This window comes from Desmodus rotundus, chromosome 4 (genome assembly GCF_022682495.2).
Source record: "Desmodus rotundus isolate HL8 chromosome 4, HLdesRot8A.1, whole genome shotgun sequence".
NCBI lineage: Eukaryota > Metazoa > Chordata > Mammalia > Chiroptera > Phyllostomidae > Desmodus > Desmodus rotundus.
Genome location: NC_071390.1, coordinates 19,721,048 through 19,740,850, shown reverse-complemented (window position 1 = coordinate 19,740,850; position 19,803 = coordinate 19,721,048). Strand labels below are relative to the sequence as shown.

Here is a 19,803-nt window from a genome sequence, read left to right as displayed (position 1 = left end):
GCCACGTGGCTCTGGGTGCCCTTGACAGCCTAGTGGTCCTGGGGACACGGGCGGTGCCTGGAGTATGGGGGCTGGGGAAGTCGTTAGGCCACGCTGGCCCAGGGACTGACATGGAGTCCTGAGGAGTGCCACGGTGAGTTTGACTGCTGCTACCAACCAATAAGTACGTTTCCCGCTCTGGCCCTAGGCCAGCTCACAAACGCCTGTGTGGGCACGAGGGAAAGACAGGACACGCTCCTGGCCTGCAAGTCTGCGGTGGAGACGAAGAAGCAAAAGTAGCCAGCACAATGGGAAATGTCGCACTCTGAGACATTCCTAGAGGCACAGGAGTGGCTACACCCCACGTTCGGGGAAAGGACCCTGGGGTGCAGGACATCTGAGGCAGCTCCCTGGAGGGGGGCTTGACCTGAGCCTTGAAGGGTCAGGGTGTGCGGCTCCGCAGAGAGGGCAGAGAGCGTGAAGCTCTAGCAGAGGGAACAAGCAGCTCTAACCAGAGGGTGGGCGAGCAGAAGGACAGCCAGGGAAAGGGCAGGATGGGGCCGGGGACAGGAGGGACTTTGGTGTCCGACTGTGAAACCCAGAAGGTCGGGAGTAATGTCTGGGTGCAGTGCAGGAAGGTTAGTGTTAAGAGGCGAGGTAGACAGCTAGGGGGGCAGGGGGGCAGAGAGGTTGTGACAAGTCTGGCGATGAGGTCACCCGCCCCGGGGGCTGGGCCTGGCTCTGCCCCTCACTGCCTGGTAGGCCTGGGCAGTGCCCTTCAAATAACAGGCCGCCGCCCATCAGTGAGTTCTGAGATCAACGCAGTGCATTCCAACAAGCGTTTACAAAAAGAATAGACTGAATGATTGAGTCCGCCATAGTAAGGTTAAATATTGTTTCCGCAAAACTTCTGTTTCAGATGTCTACATACCTACCCACCTGTCTGTCTGTCTGTCTGTATTGAGTTGTGATGTGAAATTCTTACTGTGGCAGAGAGAGTTTTAAAAACACTGACAAATTCCCAGCACCTCCGTCCCTGCTCCTACCACGTGCAAGGCTACACCGAGTGTCCTCGCGGGCAGTTGGTCCTCTGTGAAACCAACACAGTGGGACTGTGGGCTGCTCCGAAGCCAGGGGAGGGGGGTCTGGGCAAAGGGGGTCCCGGTCAGCTGGGGTCTGGAGAATGTTGGGGTATTTTTCCACCCTGCGTAGCCCCTAGCTAGGTTTTTGTTCTGACTTTTGGGAGCCTTTGCACAGAGTGATCTCGAGGGGCAGCAACCTCTAGGGAAAACAGATGGGGGGGGGCGATGAATGCTGTTCTTTGCCCTTGTGCGCACCCTGGTCCACACTGTGGCACTGAGGGCCCTTGTGTCCAACAAGAATCCATTCTTTCTCCTCCGGGGCCCTGTTTTCCAGGGTCCTGAGAATAGGCCCCATTGTGACCATGGGGACAGACCAGAGAGGCCGGAATTCCTGCCCCGGGTGAAAAAGCTGAATTCCTGGGGACGGGAGGGGTCTCATGTGCCCCCAGACTGGGTCCGGAGAGGCTGACGCTATGGCCGTCACAGACCCCCAGTGCTGGGCTCATCTCCCGACCGCTCCCAAGGGTCTCTGCCATCGCTCCATCCACAGGAAGCGCACAAAGCCCTGCCTGGCTGCCCGTCTCCTCTAACTTGCCTCGCCGTTCCCGGCAAAGGCCCTGAGCAGGTGGGTCTCCAGCCCCGGGACAGCTCCACCATGTCCAGGGCTCAGAGCTGAAGACTAAGAATGTGGGTGGAGCCCAACATGCTTCCCCCACTTACTGCTTTGTGACACAGGCAAGTTACCTAACCTCTCTGCACCTTCAGTTGTGGAAGGGGATGCAGGCAGTTCCTGCATTTGTTGTTGGAAGCATTTTACCAGAGATAATGTGCAAAGCCCTCAGAGCCACATCTGGCACCTGACGAAGAGCCCTGGCCAGCCGCCTGGCTTCATGAGAGGGGCTAGGATCGGAGTGTGGACAGAGGCCACACTACGGGCAGTGCTGACTGGCCCCCTCACCCAGGGCACCAGCTGAGCACCGTGAACACAGACGGGCCGGGGTTCCCACCTGTGTGCACTCCAAGGAACCCCACCTGGATGCTGACCATTAGTGTCCGAGAGAGAAGAGGGCGAAGGGGGCCACCAAGCTGGTTTCCTAGGTGGGAAAGGAAGCTGCTTGGCCCACTAGCCACGGAGCGCTGTGAGCGGCCCACAAGCTGTCCAAGCTCCTGCTCCCAGCCCCGGAGCTCCCCGGACTTCTGGGGACTGCAGGCCCAGACCTGGAAACCCACAGACAGAGCAGCGACAAAATGTTGTGATAGGGCTCAACTATGAAGTCCCTGGAGAGAAGGGCAGAGAGGGTCTCCCACGTCTGGAGGCCTTCCCTGTCTCTCTCCAAGTCCATTTGTCCATCCACCCATCTATCCACTCGCCCAGCTCTCCACGTCTTAGCAGAAGGGGTGCTGTAGATCCAGCCTCGAGGCCACGCAGGATTATGATGGAAAAGTCAGTTCTGCCCTCACAGAGCACACAATTGGTTGGAGAGACGAGATAAACACCCAGGAAAAGAAAAACCACGGAACTTACTTTTTGAGGAGGTGGCCCTCAGCCTGGTCAAAAGGGCAGGCTGTATAGGAATGGCCAGGATAGGGAGGGCAGAGTGGTCTGGGAGGGCTGCCTAGGAGAGAGGGCGCTGCAACCATGCTCGAAAGATGAGGATGTAGAAAGGGCAGAGGCAGGAAGGCATTTCGGACTGGAAGGGAGGATGTGAGCAAAGGGGCGAGGGCAGGAATGCATGTGCGACTGCGTGGGTGTGGGTGTGGGTGTAGACAGACGGACAGACCAGACAGACACCAGGGCCCCACTGTTGACCAGACTTCCAGGTTGCTTGTTGGCTGCAGGTCCCTCACGCCCCAGCCCTGGCCTAATTTTGAGCTGGAGCTGGGAAGCTGGGAGCCTGGGCCAAGAGCTCCCTGCTTCCTGCGCAGGCCCAGCAGCACATCCAAGGCCCAGCTGTGCTTGTCCCTGCCTCGGCCTCCGTGGGAAAGGGTGCTCGGAGTGGGACCCCACGCTTCTTCTGGCACCCAGCCCCGCTGCACTGCCTGGGAGGCCTGGGCTCCTGGAGCGCACGCGGGCGCCCCCTGCAGGGAGAGAGCCCTGCATCTGCCATACCTTCTGGAACTGTACATCACCACCGTGCAAGCGCTGAGTGCCCCGGCATGCCGGGCCCTGTGACACCTGATGGTCTCTGAGGCAGGTGTTTTAGGGCCGTTTTACTGAAGCGGCTCAGACTGGTTAGGTAACTCGCCTGGTGCCAGCCACAGGGCTGAAAAGTCAGGGTCGTTTGCCTGTGCATACAGCCACTACCTGCACCTTCCCACCCTCTCTAGTGTTGTGCTGCCTTCCCAGGGAGGGGCACCTCCTCCAGAAAGCCCACTCTGGTTTTGACACCCAATGGCACAGAGTGTCCCAATTCTGCCCCCAGTACCTCGTGGTGCCCTACCTGGAGCTGCCCAGTACAATTCTCCACAATCATCCGTGAAAATGACCTCTGTCTGCACTGCTGAGTACAGTGGCCGCCAGCCACTGTGGCTGTTGGGCACCTGTCATGTGGCTAGTGTGACCCGGGAACTGAGTTTTTAATCCTTTCACTGTAATTAAAATTTCAGTGTAAACAGCTGCAGTGTATTGGCCAGTGCACGGGACAGCGCGGCCAGGACCAGCGGTCGGAACTGGGTACCCGCAGCAGGTGTGTTTGGCTCTGGGGGAGTATGTGTGTGTAGCCGCCTGAGTTCACATCCCAGCTCTGCCAGACAGATTGCTTAGGGTCTCTCTGTCTTCCTCCCCACTCTGTAAAGAGGAGAGACCAGCAGGACCCATCTCACTGGGTTGATGGATACAACAGGTTAACACAGTGGATTAAGTGCCTGGTACACAGTGAGGCTGGAGAAGGGTGACCGAATGCTCTAAGCTGCCAGCCCCATCTGCCAGCCACAGAGTCACCAAAGGCCTAACCCAGCGACGGGGCGGGGGGGGGTGTCTCTCTGGGGGAGCCAAGATTTGTAGGTGGTGTGAACCACCTGGGGCAAACCGGGCAAGGCTGGGGTGGGGGTCTGCTGGAGGGGGAGCCTGGGAAGGAGGTAGGGAAACTGGCTCAGCTGGCCCCACCAGGGTGGGCTACACTTAGGTTGTCTATTTAAAGAGGAATAAACGCAGACTCAAAGGGGTAAAGCCACATGCCTAGACCCAATGGCTGGGGGGTGGCAGAGCTGGGGGTGGCAGGACTGAGGGATTCAATGCCATCGGAATCACAGTTCTTCCTTCCACAGCCCCCAGGGATTCCCACTGCTGCCAAACTGCCAGGCTGCCTGGGGTCTGGGCCCTCACTGATCTAATGTGGCAGGAGTGACAGGCAGGCCTGGATCCCCCTCACTGCTGGGCCCAGTGGTCAACGTAATGAGGGGCAGATGGCCACCAATTCTGCTCAGTGGGCACTGGAAGTGCAGGACGATGGGGCTCTCTGCCCACAGCAGTGGCTCAGGGAACCCGCGGCGCTTCTGGGCCAGCCTGGGCCCAGGGAGGCTGGGGACTTCCTAAGGGTCTGCACAGGAGAGAGAGGGTCTAATGAGGAACTGGGAAAGACACCGAACTTGGCCAGCCAATGTGGGGTCATGAGATCTGGGCGGCCAGCAGCCCTCTCTGTACCTTAGTATTCCTGACGGAGAGACAATGAGGCGCCGCCCTGGGACCCCCTGACTTCTGCAAAGAGCCTTCCAGCTCCAGCCCTCGGACAGGCCTGTGCCCTTCTTGCTGAAAGAGGGGCCACCTGGGAGCCCTGGCTGACAGCGTCCTGCCCCAGCCCTCCTCCACCCAGCCTCCCTGTCTGCACTGGGCCTACTCTGTCTCCTCTGGGTCAGCCTGGCTCTAACGAGTTGCCAGGACACCCGTTACAGGTCCCGGAGGGCCAGCCCTGGGCCACCACTGCTTCCATCTTCCACTGTGTAGTGAAAGGTGAGCCTCTGCCACCAGTAAGTCCCCTGAGGCCCTGGAGCAGGCATGAACCCTTGAACCCCAGAGCATGGTGGGAAATGGAGACAAGGGTGGGATGGGGGGAGTGGGCCTAGCCTTGGGGGGAGCCACCACTGAGAAGCCCCTCCCCCGGAGTGATCCCTTCTTTCCCAAAGGGTGTCATACGGCTGTAGTTGCCATTGCGATTGTCATTGTTATTACTGACACTATAACTGACAAGAGTGTCTGAAGCACTCACATGACAAAGGCACCAAACCACCCAGGACACACTGGCTCAGTTTCTCCTCACAACACTCCTAGTGGCAGGTTCTCTTATTTTCCCCATTTTACAGGACAGAAAGGGAGCATCAGAGAGGGCGTGCAACTTGCCCAAAGTAGCACAGTTTGTGAGTGATAGGGGCAGGGTCTGAGCCCAAGCCACCTCGGTCTAGCACTCCAATCACTCACCACTTTGTGGCTGATATAAAATCCAGCTACATTAGGAGTAGGTGGGGCAGAGAAAGGAACGAGGAAGGCAGAGACTCGGGGCTGGAAACACCAGAACAGCACCACTCGGTTCTACACACTCTCTCAGGGAGGCCACAGCTTAAGCTCTGGTGCGAGTGAGCACAGCTTCTAGGCAGACAAAACCAGCTGAGACACGCAGAAGTATCCCTGGCCACACAGTTGGACAGGCGGTGCTGTCTGGTTCTAACGTGCCCCCCACCTGCCCCACTCCAGAGCTGACGGTTTCCAGGGCTGCTTCTCAGAGGTTCTGCCCGGAAGTACAGTGTGGCGGGGTCTGCAGCCTAGGGCTGCTGGGCTTCCTGGGGGGCAGTCTCCAGAGGGGCTGTTTATCTCAGCAGAGTTTCTGTAAACTCTGGGGACAGTGATGCTGGGTGGCTGCCGTCCTGGGCTCTTTGCCCCTCTGACTTTCTCTCCTTCCCCATTTCAGCTGCCAGCACCCCCAAGCCTCACCCAGAGCAGCACCCTGTCCCCTTCCTTGGTAGCTTTGACCACTACTTATCAGGACGTGGCTGTCTCTTCCCCTCCACTCTAGGTCCCATGAGGCAGGAGCTGTGCATCTCCCCAGGCCTCGAGCACGGCTGGGCACAGTTGGTGTTTGCTGAATGAATGTGCGAGCGTATTGGGGGGGGAGGGCTGGCCAGAACAGCAGTGTTGTCCTGAGCTGTCCTCCAGGCAGACCCTGGGTCTCTGCCTGCCTTCCTTTCCCCCAGAAAAGCCCAGTGGAAGTGCCACTTCCTCTAGGGGGTCTTCTCTGATCCTTACAGATGGGTCAGCAAGAACGGATGCCAGTTTCTGCACAATACGAAAGGGCTTGAGCAGTCTCGGATGACACAGGGCACTTCCTGTCCATCTGTGAGGATGGCCTTGGTCTCTGCGCTCCATCCTCCGTGACATCACCCAGAGCTGTCAGGAAACTGCTGTGGCACCGGAGTGATGCTGCATGCTCTTGCTGACATCCTGTGTGATAGCTTCACGTGCGTCTCTGTCCTCCCCTGCCTGGGCGACAATGTCTCACGTCCTCCCTTGTCTCCCCTGCAGGCCCGAGTCTGAGAACAAGGGCGTGTGTGCACGCAGCAAGTGCTGACTGCGTACTTCACATATATCATCTCAATTCTCCTGCCTCCCCCAAGAACAAGGTACTATCATTACACCCACTTTCCAGATGAGGAAACTGAGACATAAAAAGCTAAGTCAGTGGCAGAGCTGAGAGTTGAACCTGGTGCTGGCTGACTCCTCTAAGTCCATGCTTAGAACCTTCATGATCTTTCCTGTCTCTTTCCTGGCCTTCGCACCCTGCAGACCTCCAAAAACACCCCCTGCCCCTGCCCACTGCCTGCCCACCTCTGCGCAGAAGCCCCCAAGCATGCACTCACAAGCGCCCCTAGGCCCAGCCCTCTCCCTCCCGCTCTGTCTCAAAGTCTCCCTCAGTATCCAAGTCCAGGTGGAGATTTGTGGCCACCCCCCACCCCCTGCAGTCTTCCCTGCACAGCCCCAGCCCCCAGGGGCCTCCCTCCCTCTGCAAGGCTCCCCTGCACTCCTGGCTGAGCATGTCCGTGGGGCCCATTTAACCCGCTATCCCCAGTGCACTCGCCCTCCTGGGAAAAGGACCACAGAGGACCAGCCCCTCAGGCAGGCCTTTCTGGGAGCTTCAGCCAGGGCCAGCACCAGCCTTGCACAGACCTGCACAGTCCGGTCTCCTTGCCTGTGACAGAAACTTGGGGCTCGGTGACAAGGGGCCTTAGCCCCGGAGCCCCCAGGCTGGGCTGGACCTTTCCTGCAGCTGCCAGGCTCTGCCCTGACCCTCTGCTGACTCTCTGCCTGTCAACAGCATTCACTGAGCACCTGTTATGTGCCAGGCCCTGGGGTCACAGGGTCGAGTAAAACAGACTCAAACCCTGGGTGGGGTGGTGTGTAATGGGTAAGTAATGAACAGAAGCAAATTGATAAACTGGGTTAAGAGCTGTGAGGAAAGTGAAAAGGTTGCAGAGATGAGGAAAGAAGGGAGGTCTCTCTGATGACAGGATTAAAGGGGAGCCTGAGGGGCAGCTGGCAGGGCTGGGCTGGGCGGAGGGAGGGGGTGGGTGGCACCAGCCACCTGGAAGGTCCTGAAAGTCGCCCTAAGCAGACTGGAGCTCCAGGGCAGTGTGGGCTCGCACAGGCTGTTGGGAAAGCTTCCTGTGGAGATGGACTGCAGGACGGGAAGGGAGAGCAGAAGAGCTACAGGAAGAAATAGCAGCGGGTGCCTAAGTGCCCCAGCGCCCACCCTTGGGTGGGACAGCCCCATGGCCCCGAGATCTTCACTGGCCCCTGGCTTCCCTGCGGGACGAAGCCCCAGAAGCTGGTTGATAACACACCCCTTTTGGCTGCCTTTCCTCCCCTGCCTTCCTTCAGTCGCTCACTGGTGTCCCCTCCCAAATAAACTGCTGGGTCTCAAATTTTCATCCCTAGGTCAGCTTCCGGAGGATTCCAAGCTGAGACACCTCCCTTTCCCTGTCTCTGTGGGCCACAGGACCCAGCGTAGTGCCCAGCACACAGTGGGGGTCTCCCCCCACAGGCAGGGTGTGGGCCCCCGTGCAGGAGTAACCCACGTGCTCTGTTCTCTGGCTCCCGAGGCAGTCGCCTGCAGCATGACAGGTCTCCACCTTTCTGGCCAGGTGAGACAGGCTCACAGGTGCCCCCTCCAGCGCAGAGTGGGGATTGGGGCACTCCCAGTAACATATTAACCTTCAATGCTCTGGCTTGGCAAGTGCAGCCTTCTCTAATCAGGAGCCTGACGCTACTGAATTAAACCAGACCTGACAGCAGCCCAGTTTCCCTGGCCATTTAGAGCAGCCGGCCCCTCCTCCCTGTCCTCCAGCCAGGCTCCTGTTCAAATCTCCACAAGGGTTCAACTCTCCCTTCCATGCACCAGCGTTCGGGCTATTCCAAGCCTCGGAGATACTCTGGGAATCCTCTGGGAAGTTTCTGAGGGCTTGAAAGAGCATTGGATTTTTAGTCAAAAAACCTGGTGCTAGCCCAATATTCTGGGTAACCTCAGGCAAATCATGCCCCCGCTCTGGGCTGTAGAACCCGTAAGTGCAAAGCGAGGGCTGGGCTGGGCTGGGCTAGAGGACACCTCCCGCCCCAGCTGCAGGCCCTGCCAAGCGCGCAGCTGCCAGGTGAGAGTTGTGTGGGTGTGGTTGTCGGGCCTCTGGCTTTCCCTCTGGTGCAGATTAGCCCATCAACAACTGCAACAGTAATAACAGGTCCTGTTTATTATAAAGCACGTGCCAGGCAGCGTGCTAGGTACCCGGCCAGCTTTACTGAGGGGCAGGACAGATAAAACCAGGCTCCCACCCTGCCTATACTGCCTGGGTTCCAGCCATCTCTGCCATGTAATCACCTTTGCTGTCACGTGACACCTCTGTGCCTGGGTGGCTTTATCTGTGAATTGGGGAAAAAAACTGTACCCACCTTATGGATGGAAGCAAAATGTTTAAAGAGCTAAAACACGAAAATTGCTTTCTGCTAAACACCTGGGCTGCCTGGAACTCACCAGGAAAGCAAGTCAGGCACCCCGTGGCTGGGTCCTAGGGACGCTGCTCGCACCCACTGACCTTTTGAGACACTCAGTGGAAAGTAAGTTCTGACGTTGGTGTAGCCAACTTCTACCAGTACTTCCTGGGGATGCGATAAAGTTCAAGGTGGGCACCCAGTGGGCTACTGGAATCGATAGGTAAGGAAGTGCCCGCTGATATGGGCCCCCTCATCACCCCACCCTGGGTCCCCTCTTGACGGCCTGTCCACCTCAGAGCTGCACCAAGAAGGCCGGGCAGGCCCCATGCCTGGGTTATTAGGCGGTGTGTGCGAAGGTCGAGCAGCCAGAACTACCAGAAGGTCTGGAGATCCGAGCTGCCCACGGGTGAGGAAAGAACACAGTCCCCCGGGGAACACGTTTCCCATCCCCGACAGGAGCAGGGGGAAGGGGTGCCAGCAGGGCCCCTGAGCCCTGGAGTGTGGGGAGAACAAACACCTCCCTCTGGGGTCTTCTTAGGGTGACAGCAAATTTCTAAAGTTAGATTGTGGTAGTGGTTGCACAACTCCGAAAATGTATTAATAGTCATTGGATTAATTGTTTACTTAACATGTGAATTTTGTACTGTAAACCATACCTCAGTAGGGCTGTGTGAAAGAAAAATCTCCCTCCCACCCCAAGTACTGGGCCAGGCCTTGCCCAAACCACCTCTGGAAGCAAGAGTCTCAGGCTAGGGGTGAGGGGTGGGGATTCCCCACATGACAAATGGGCCTTGTTTGGGGTGGAGGACTTAAAGGCTTGGTCTTGGGCTGGGGTCAGAGCTGGACCAAAGGCCAAGGTCAGGCCTCAGTTTGGTTAGGGGAAAGGAGACCCGTTTTGGGGGGGTGCTTCCAGAACCAGCTTCATTGTGCCTGTCCTGTCAGGGAAGTCAGGTAGCACCCCTCCTCAGAAGTCTGACCCCAAAGTACATGGGGTCTCCTGAAGCTGGGGGAGGGGCCTCAGTGAGTACACCCTGAACTGGCCCTGGGGCTCTGGGCCTTGCACATTCTCAGGGGCATGGGCTGGTGAGAAGCCTGAATTTCCCCTCAAAGAGATCCCCAAACGTGGAGAGTGCCCTTAACTGTACCTTCAGCTGCCCCTCCCCCCAGCCCCTTGACCACAGACACCATGGGGTCCTGGGTTCCACCTTGCAAATGGGAGCTGGTCTTCCTGGCATCAGCCCGTGCTTTTCATCACACCCTGGCTGGGGCGTGGACTTGGAGTTGGGAGAGGCTGAATCTATCCTCCGACACTTACTAGCCAAAGGTAACCCAACCAATCTGAGCTCAGTGTTCCTCCACTGCAAAAATGAGGCATGAACCTCACAGGATGGTACTGATGGTTGAACAAGATACATCAGGCGCAAGGGTCCAGCACAGCGTCTGGCAGTATCAGCGGAGTCAGCAGGTGGCACCCACCAGGACGCGGGCAGCTGTAATATCCAGTGCTGCCACAAGGTGGAGCCAGAAACACACAAATCCCACGAACAAATCCCTTGAAGTGAAAAACCGGTGCCTAAACTCCAATGGACGTGAACACACAACTCATACGGGTCACACGAACTCTAGAATGCTTGTCTCTTCCACATCTGCTGTTGCTATGAATGTCTGACATTCCTACAGCCACCAGCCCCACACTCCTGGTCCTAGTGCTCGGGCCACTGCAATAGCCAGCGGGTTCTGATAGATTCACAGAATTTCAAAGCCAGGAGGGACCCCAGAGATACCCCAAATTCTTTCCCCTCACCGATGCTGAAGGGTAGAAAGGGTTAATGGCTGTTCCCAGCTGGACAATGGATGCCCCAGGCCCCTTCCTTCTGGCCCAGCCAAAGCTGTTACTCTCCCTCTCCCTCTCCCGGAAGGCAGTTTCTTCCCACCCCTGACACTGCCCCAGTCTCAGGGGCTGTCTCTAACCTCTTTGTGGGCTGGCTTTGGCACACTCTCAGCGTGGGGGCTGCCTCCTCAGGGAAGCCTCCCTGACCCCTGGCCAGGCTGGCCTGCTGCTGTGGGTCTCCACAGGCTCAGCTACTGTTATCAACACCCTATTACAGGTGAAGAAACCGAGGCCTTGGAGGATGAGATATTTCCCAGGTCGCACAGCAGCTGGGGGAGGAGCCAGGGTGCCAGCCAGGCCCTGCCTGTGCCCTCTGTCTTCCCCACAGACCACAGACCCCCACAGGCAGGGCTGAGCTGCGCCCACTTGTGTGTGTCCCATACCTCACACTGAGGAGATGATCAAAACTGGGTGAATGCCTCCCTCCTGAAGCCCACAGAGGCAGCCCTGGTCTGGGAGCCCAAAGCCTTGGGTTTGAGATTTAGCTCTGCCATGGACCATGCATGGAGGGGCGGCAAACCAGAGGACTGGTTACCATGGAGGGGTGGTGATTAGAGGGAGGGAGAACTAAGGCTCCTCTCTCCCATGGCAAAACAGCAAAGCCAGCTTCAGGGGCTCTTAGGGGGTTCAACCCTCCAGCTGGCACTTCCAAGGGGTGCTGTGGCCTTGGGAGCAAGGGAGTGGGCATGTGGGGTCTTGGGCACCTGCATACCAGGGCCCTCTTCCCAGGGCTGAGGAGACACAGAAACAGAAGCACAAGCCTGAGGAAATAAGGGGGACCCAGCCCATGCCCACACCCCTGCCCCAGGCTACCGTTCCCCTCCCTACCACCTCCGCCCCACTGCTGCTTGAGGGAGCGGAAGATCCCGTACCAGCCATGAACACAGAGCAACCCTCTCTCCCCACATGCAGCCTTTCTGGGCCTTCGCTCTAAGAGCTGGGACCAGGCAGGTGGGTTAGAGTCAGGCCCCCTGCAGCTTGCTTACCCAGCACCATGGTGGGGCCCTCAGAAGTCCTTGGTCCCTGCAGCCACGCCCCTTTCAGGGGGGTTGGACACAACTTCCTGTGGGCACCTTCCTCCCACCTGTCCACCGGGGCAGCGGCTGGGCAGGGCCTACCTACACAAAGTCCTGTGCCATGCTGGCCCCCAGCCCCTTGTTGACCCAAGTCCCTGTGTCCAGCTGGCTCTCCCGCCCATCAGCATAGAGAGGCTATTTGTGCAGCTGCCAGTAGCAGAGGGGCTGGGAGGAGAGTGTGGGCCACGTCCAGGATGGGTGGTAGCTGGGACTGCTGGTGTGGACAGATGTCTAACCAGGACGCAGCCAAGCATGGGGTCGGGGCTAGGGAGGTGGATGCCCTGCAGCTCCCCAAAGCCAGTGGGGTGCCTAGTGGTGGAGGGCCAGCCTCACCTCAGAGTCCACACCAGCCCTGGTAAGAAATCCAACCCTGGTGAGAACTCTCAGAGTTGAGAGGGGCTCAGGGTGGTTCAGCCCAGCTCCTGTCTTCAGCGGGACCCAGTTCCATCCACCCTGTCTTTTCTGAGTGGCCACCCTGCACCCAGGCCAGGGCGGGTGGAGGAAAGCCTCTGCGAGGGCCAGGTGCTGAGGCATTGGTATGCGTTAGTGCCCCGGGAACTCACGGCTATCCTGCCACCTCAGTCAGTCACTCGGTACTGTGGGGCCCCGTTCATGGGGGGAAACCAAGACTGGAAGAGGTGAAGTGATTCAAGGTCACCGGCAGAGCTGGGTGTTCCGACTTTGTCTCTGAAGTCAGTTAAACTCAACTCAAAATTTCGACCAGGTGGTGGCCTTGAGCCTTGCATTCATCAGCCCACACTGTCCCTAGCACACAGTAGATGCTCAGTGGAGGGGGGTCACAGCAGACGCTCTCTCCAGTGCTCTTTCCAGAACCTTCCATTTGCCTCCCAGGGAAGAGGAGGGAAGAGCAGCAGAGGTCACCTGGCTCCACCCCTGTGTTGTGCCCCGCACCTCATCTGTTTATCTCTCCTCAGCGCTGGGCAGGAGGGGTGGGGGGACTTACAGAGAAGTGGAGGCTCAGCCACCAACCCAGGGTCACCTGCTGTCCGCAGGGCAGCCTGGGCCCTGAGGTCTGGAGTCAGACTCCCAAGCAGGTCTGACCTGGAATCTGGCCAGATTGAGGAGGTGGGGTTCCTGGAGGAGCCCCCCAAAATTCTCAGGGACAAACTGACTGCACTGCACCCCCCCACCCCCATCTTCCTGCTGGGTCCCGAGGCAGGACTCTGCTTCCCGCAGCGGAGGGCAGACATAGCCTCGTCCCCCTTCTGCAACAGAAATGGGAAGGAGGCTGGGGAGCCCTCACAGAGGAATGCCTTTTCTTGGCTCTGATCTTGTGCCCACGCCGGGCCCAGAGCAGCTGCCTGCCCTCTGCCCTGGTGCTGGTCCCGCAAGCCTCACTCAGCGCCCTCCACGTCTGCTCCCAGGCCACCTCAATGCGCCCCTGGCTCAGACCCAAACCCAGGGCTCTCCCCTAGTCAGGCCCCACAGCCTCCATCCCCTTCTTGCTGGCCTGCTCAGGTGTCCCACGGACACAGCAGGTGGCAGGGGTTTTGGGAGTGGACCCCTGGGGCAGATGGAAAGCAGCTCTCTGGGCAGACCGGGGCAGGGACAGCTCTGATCTGTCTGTGGGCCCACCGCCTCTCACCCCAGGTCCCTCCGAACTTCGGACCATTGTCCTAGGCCACAAGAGGGTGGCTCTGTGGCACTGGGGCCAAAGAATGAAAACCGTTGAGCGAGGCTCTGCTCCACCCATGCAATTTCAACAATTTCAACAGGATCCCGGCCGGCTTCCTCGGGAAGAAATGAGCCGAGGAGACAGGCCCAGGCCCAGAGCTGAGAGGGGGTGACGGGGAGCAGGAGGACTCAGCCCATCCCTCGAGCCCACCAGGTGCCAGTGGCACGGCTGTGCCTGAGGACAGGCAGCAGGTCGACAAGCAGGATGCCTAACGCGTGACGAGAGGGAGACACACAGCCCACCCTGGCCTCCATTTTCCCCTTGGCGACACAGGGTGCCACATGCACGTGTGTCCGCCCGGCTGGTGTGGCTCAGTGGGTTGAGTGCCGGCCTGTAAACCGATTCCTGGTCAGGGCACATGCCTGGGTTTCGGTGTGTGGGAGGCAGCCGAGAGATGTTTTTCTCCCTCTCTCCCTTCCTTCTCTCTCCAAAAAATAAGTGAAACCTCTGCCATGGTTGGCAGAGAGCCAACAGTGGTCAGGCCTCAGACGGAGGCTGCAGCCCCCGCCCTGTGGCTATGAGTAGCAGATGTAGGGGTGGGCAGGGGGCGAGGGGGACCTCACACTGCTGTGCCCTCTCGCTCAGGGCTGCCGCGATGATGACAGCAAGCGCTGGCCTTGGGCAGTGCTGACCACGTTCCAGCTCTGTTTGGGTTGTGTGCTGATTTCCACTGTACAGGTAAGAAAGCTGAGGCACAGAGAAGCGGGGTACAGTGCTGGTCTCTGAAGCCAGACCCCCTAACCCCAGAGGGTTCGACAGTGCTCTTCACTCTGGTCCCTCAACAGTGGCCAGGCGCCAGGCCCCTGGGGGTACAGAAATGTGGGCCCCCCACACAGACCACTGTGGTGTGGTCAGTGCCACTCCTGAGGCAGCCAGGCGGGGAATTTAGGGAGGGCTTTCTGGAAAAGCCTGAGGCTGATTAGGATTCAGTCCCGGGATGGGTGGGGAGAGGGGACAGGAGAGGAGAGTGCCTCGGGTGGAGGGAACGGCAGGGCATGGGCTTGGAGGCTGGGGACAGCAGGTGGCACTTCTGTGACAGGCACCGAAGAATGAGAAGGTGGCTGGTGGGCCAGGAGATGGAAAGGTGGGTTACCGGCCCTTAGGGCTTCCTGGGACTGGGCCTGCCCCGGTGGCCAGACCCCTCTCCAAGAGGAATGTGCATCACCCAGGGGGATGGGGACATTATTTCAGTGGGATGTGGCCTTAAACTTGAATGAGAAGAGCATTTGCTGGGTCACTGGTTGACGAGGGTGTGAATCCTGCCAGGCCAGCCTGGGCCTGCCTTAGCTCCAGGATGCCCGTGGCAATCAGAGCAGGGGAATCCGCTGCTTGGGGGCTGTTGGGCCTGTGGAAACCAGGCCAGGCAATGCCTGGCTCCCAGCCCAGCAGCCCAGCAAGGGGTGCTCGGGTGTGCCAACACTGTGAAGCCAGGGAGAGCTGAGACAGCCCACGTGGCCCCAGGACACTACTGGACAGACCACATGCGTAGCTGGGGGCCACCTCGGGGTGCTGCAGGGGTGCTGGAGCGTGGCTGCCACAATCCAGGCTCATCTGTCAGAGTTCATGCCTAGGGACCTTCCAAGGTTTGTTCTGTACTGAGTTCTCTCCAGCTCCCGGGGTGTGTCCGTCCCCCTCCTCCAGGACTTGGTGACCGGGGCTCTCCCTACACTAAACCAGCTACACAGCAGCCCTAGAATCCACGCAGGAGATGCTAAGAAGTGTCATCCCACCATCTCTTACCCGCCAGACTACCTGGGTTTGGACACTGGCCCTGCCACCTGCTGGGTGAGCTACGGCAGCTCTGCGCCTCTATCTGCTCCATAAAGTCACCTCCCAAACCACCTCCCGTGGGAGACTGTAACGGAGCCTGAGTGACATCAGCCATTCACGTGGCAGAGGTCTCCCGAACGCCTGCTCTGGGTGCTGGTTTACAGCATGAGCAGAACAGGGACAAGCTCCTCCACTGCTGGAGCCTGCGCCCTAGTCGGAGGGACCGGCAGTAACCACAGTGGGCGGGAAGGGCACCGAGAGGCATGAAGAAAGATGAAGCTGGGAAGGGGACAGTAAGTGCTGGGGGACTTTACATAGGAGGCCCAGGACAGACTCACTGGGCGGCTGTCCTGAGTCAGGATTCAAAGGAAGTTTGGGAATGGGCCAACCGGCTCCCCTGGGCAGGGACTGAGTGATCCAGGTGGAGGGAAGAGCCAGTGCAAAGGCCCTGAGGCAGTAATGTGTCTGACAGGTGTGAGAAGCAGCAAGCTTCCAGCGTGGCTACAGCAAGTAAGGTGGGAGAGTGACAGGAGGTGCCCCCAGGTTCCACCAGATGGGACCTGACTCTGAGTGACATGGGAAGCACGGAGGACTTATGGAGGATTTTGAGCTGAGGGGTGACATGATCTGATGTGTATTTTGAAATGATCATTCCTTCCACTGTTTTGCAATGGACCATAGAGAGCAAGGGCAGGAGCAGGGACACCAGCCAGGAGTCCAGAATCCAGGCGAGAGATGGTACGGGCTGGCCTGGGGTAGCAGCAGGGGCGAGGGCGAGAGGGGTGGTCAAAGTCTGGACACATTCCGTAGGTAGTGCCCTCAGGGTGTGCTGATGAGGTGGAGGAAGAGGTGTGTAGGAAAGAGGTGAACCTAAAACAACGCCAGGGTCTGGGACCTGGGCCAGGGCCCCAGGGGACCTCAGCACTGCTCACGCTCAGCAGCACCGCACGTCGGCAGTGTCAGCAGGTAGAGGGCAGAGGACAGGGCCCGAGAGCCGAGCCGCTGTCCTGGGGCAGCGGCAGGAGGAGGCAGAAGCACTGTGGCGGCTGCGTGGCGAGCTCACCAAAGGTGTCTATAGAGAACACGCTTTCTGAGCACGGCCAGTCGTGTAGGAGAGCAGCCGCCTGCAGTCGGGAGGCCGGCCCCACTCTCCACAGAGCAAGCCAGCAGGCGGCCTGGGACCGCAGCCCAGGGCTCCGGCCTGCTGCCCACCTCCCCCACCGAGGCTGGGCGGTTGCAGGCCTGGCCTGCCCTACAAGATGGAAAGGGACAGGGCCCCCCACCCCAGCCCCCGTGAGCGCTCAAGGCTCCTGCTGCAGCACACTTGAAAGAGGCCGGGGGTTATCTGCAAAACTCCAATTAAATCCACAGGCTTTGATAATTTGATAAGCCACTCCACAGTCTCCCCAGAGTCAAGATACGCTGTTACTTGATCCGGTGTTGATGCTCAGGATGGTGGCCTGGGAAGGTGCAGGCACTAGGCTGACAGATCATCAGCCTACCAGCCCAGGGTTGCCCTCGGGGCTGGGCTCCCAGGGGAGCACACTCCACAGTGCAACCTGGGTCTCTCTTGGTGGGTCCCTGAGGCGGAGCAGGGGCAGAGAAACAGAAGCCACTTACACCTGTCTGGCTGCAGCTGACCCCACTCCAGAGCCTCAGGCCTGTTTAGTGCTGGACAGGTTCCTGTTCTCCGGCAATCTCTTGCCATACCAACGGTGAACCGGCCTGGGTGACTGATGCCACCTCAGGAAAAGGCAGATAACCCCCTGCCGTGGTGACTTGGAGGCCAAATGCTTTAGAACTCCCCCCTGCAGAAGCCAGGCTGTGGTCTGCAGCGGTGGAACACGCGCGGAGCCACATTCCCTTCTGTGCCACTGCCTTCCTTGAACAAAACTGTTGAGCGTTCCCGTGTGCCAATGGAGCCTGGCTGGGTTAGCGCAGGACACGTTACCTTGTGAGCCCTCGTGACCGCTCTCCGAGTTCCGCATTAGCTCATTTGAGCAATGGGAAAACAGAAAGGCACGCAGAGTGAACAACGGTCGGAGATCACGGAGGTGCGTGGCAGGCCCGGCCCCCGAGCCCGGCCCTGCAAAACCATGCCCGCTGCCTTGCCGGTGCCCAGCTGTCTCCCTGAGCCTGGTTCGCACCGTCCTCGAGGGCCGTGTGGAGACAGGCAAGGGGCTAACCTGCCTGAAGTGTGCAGGCTGACAGGTGAAACAGGACCAATTTATTCAGCTGACTGGCAGAGAGTGGGGTGCAGGGCACAAATTTGTGGCAATTCCCCTGTCACTTCACCCATCAGCCGTGGCCCCTCTCCCCTCCTGTGGGCACGTGACTGCAAGGGACTCCAATGACAACCTTGTGGAAAGGGCATCTCTCTCCCATTCATGGAAGGAAGGAGAGCAGGAAGTTCTGAGAGGCCACCCAGAGTGGCAGGGCTGGGTACAGACTGAGGGACAGTCTCAAGAACCTTCTTCCGCCCTGGGAGAGTGAGGGAGGCCTGGCAGGGGAGCACAGAGAGGGAGGACAGAGAGGACGTAATGAGAGGCATCGGGCCCACAGTCTGGTCCCCCAACTATCCCCCAAACCGCAGAGGCAGGTGGGAGGAGTGGAAAGACTATGGGCCTCTGTTTGACACCAGCAAATTGTGGGTTCAAGTCCTGCTCCAGCTGTGAGCCTGTTTCCTCCTCTGAGACGTGGGGATGAGGATGTAAAACTCCTGGTGCAAACTCTCTCACAAGCCTGGCACATAGTAGGTGCTGCGAGCTGCCCCTCCTTCTGGTGAGAACACACACTTGTGTCCTGTTCTGACGTCTGCCAAGCTCTTGCCCAGCCCTCCTGTCATCTGAGTTCCTAGACAATCCCTGGGGGTAGCCAGAGCAGGGATTAATCACCAGCCCTTTGTACAGATGAGAAGAGAGAGGCTGAGGGAGTATCTGCCTTGGAGTTGCGTGACCAGTGAGCAGCGGAGGCAGACAGTGAACTCGAGACTCCGCATCCTGCACCCGTGGTTAACGACTGCACATTGTGAGCCAAGTCCCTGACGAATTTCTGAAGGATCGCACCCTTTGCTTGTTTCCTATGCTGGTGGCAGCCAGCAAGGGAGATGGCCTTTGTCATGAGGCCAGGCGAGCCTCCCAGCCAGATAATGCTTGTTCCTCCCTCTAAGGGTCCAGGCCTTTTCGGGCTTCGTCTTACAGTGCGAGTAAGGAGAAGGGCCCCTTCCAGAAGGACTGCAGTGTGTGGGTGTGCAGGCTGGGCACCCTTCACAGACTGCCGATCAATGGCACCCCAGGGCTGTGGGATGCACGCTCTTGTCTTCGGGCTTTCTCCTGCCCATCACCAGATGGCACCTGCCTCTCCCTACCTGTCCCAGGCAGTTCCTCTGGACTATTCTTTCCTTTCTCTCCATAGTACCCACCTCATCTGCCTCTCTGCCACCTGCCCTGGTACTTTGAGATCTCAGGGGAACAGAGGTATGAAGTGAGGTGACCAATCAGTATCCCCTTCAAGTCCTCTCCCCTGCCCAACACTCTTCCCCAGCTGCCTAACTTCTGCTCATCAGCTCCTTGGTGGAAAGTATATTCTGCTGGCCACTGAGAGCCTCCTTTAGAGTATGTAGGGGAGAGAAGCGTTCTAAGCAAGAACAGACGCAGTCTGGTCATGTGTGTGAGAAGCCAACATGCCTGGATGGGCCATCTTGCCCACCAGGTCCAGAGAAGTCTGCTTCCAGAAAGAAAAAAGACCTGCTTGGTTCCCCATTCCTCCCCAACCATGGAAAAGGCAGCCAGCCCCGAGCCACAAGGAATCAGAGGTGCCACTTCAAGTTTCACACCTGTTCCTTCACACCCACCCTGCTGTCTGACGTTAGGAAAAATCACCTGACCTCACTGGGTGCCAGTTTCCCTCCGTGTAAACGGGGCTACTAGTGTCTACCACAAAATGCCGCAGGGAAAAGCCATTCGGTGCGCACTCCGTGCGCAGTCGTCGCCCGGTTTGATGACGGCGGTGAGATCGGCGGCAGCAGCTCAGGACGGCAGCGCTACTCCGCAGGCGGGTCTCGGCCTGAGCAGCACGTGTCCTCCTAGGCCTGCATCCCCACGGGAGCTTGGGACCACCAACAGTTAAGAGCAATGACTGCTAAGCTTGGGCATCTGAAAGCCATGACCGTTATATCTTCTGTTTCCTCGTCTGCTCTTTACAATAACCCATGAGCTGGAAAGAGTTTGCAGGAAAACCTGCTGCCCAGATGCAGAGACACCCTCCTTTTCCAGCCTTGGCATAAAGGGAAGTGAGGAGTAAGCTCTGGCAAGAGGAGTCTGGGAAATGGTCCCCATTGC

General features: G+C 58.7%; 1 protein-coding gene across 5 annotated transcripts in view; it reads right to left on the bottom strand.

The window, feature by feature from the left end:
• SH3PXD2A (SH3 and PX domains 2A) overlaps positions 1-19,803 on the bottom strand; it is a 227,841-nt gene that overhangs the window by 91,120 nt on the left and 116,918 nt on the right. The gene's annotated exons all lie outside the window — the stretch shown is intronic.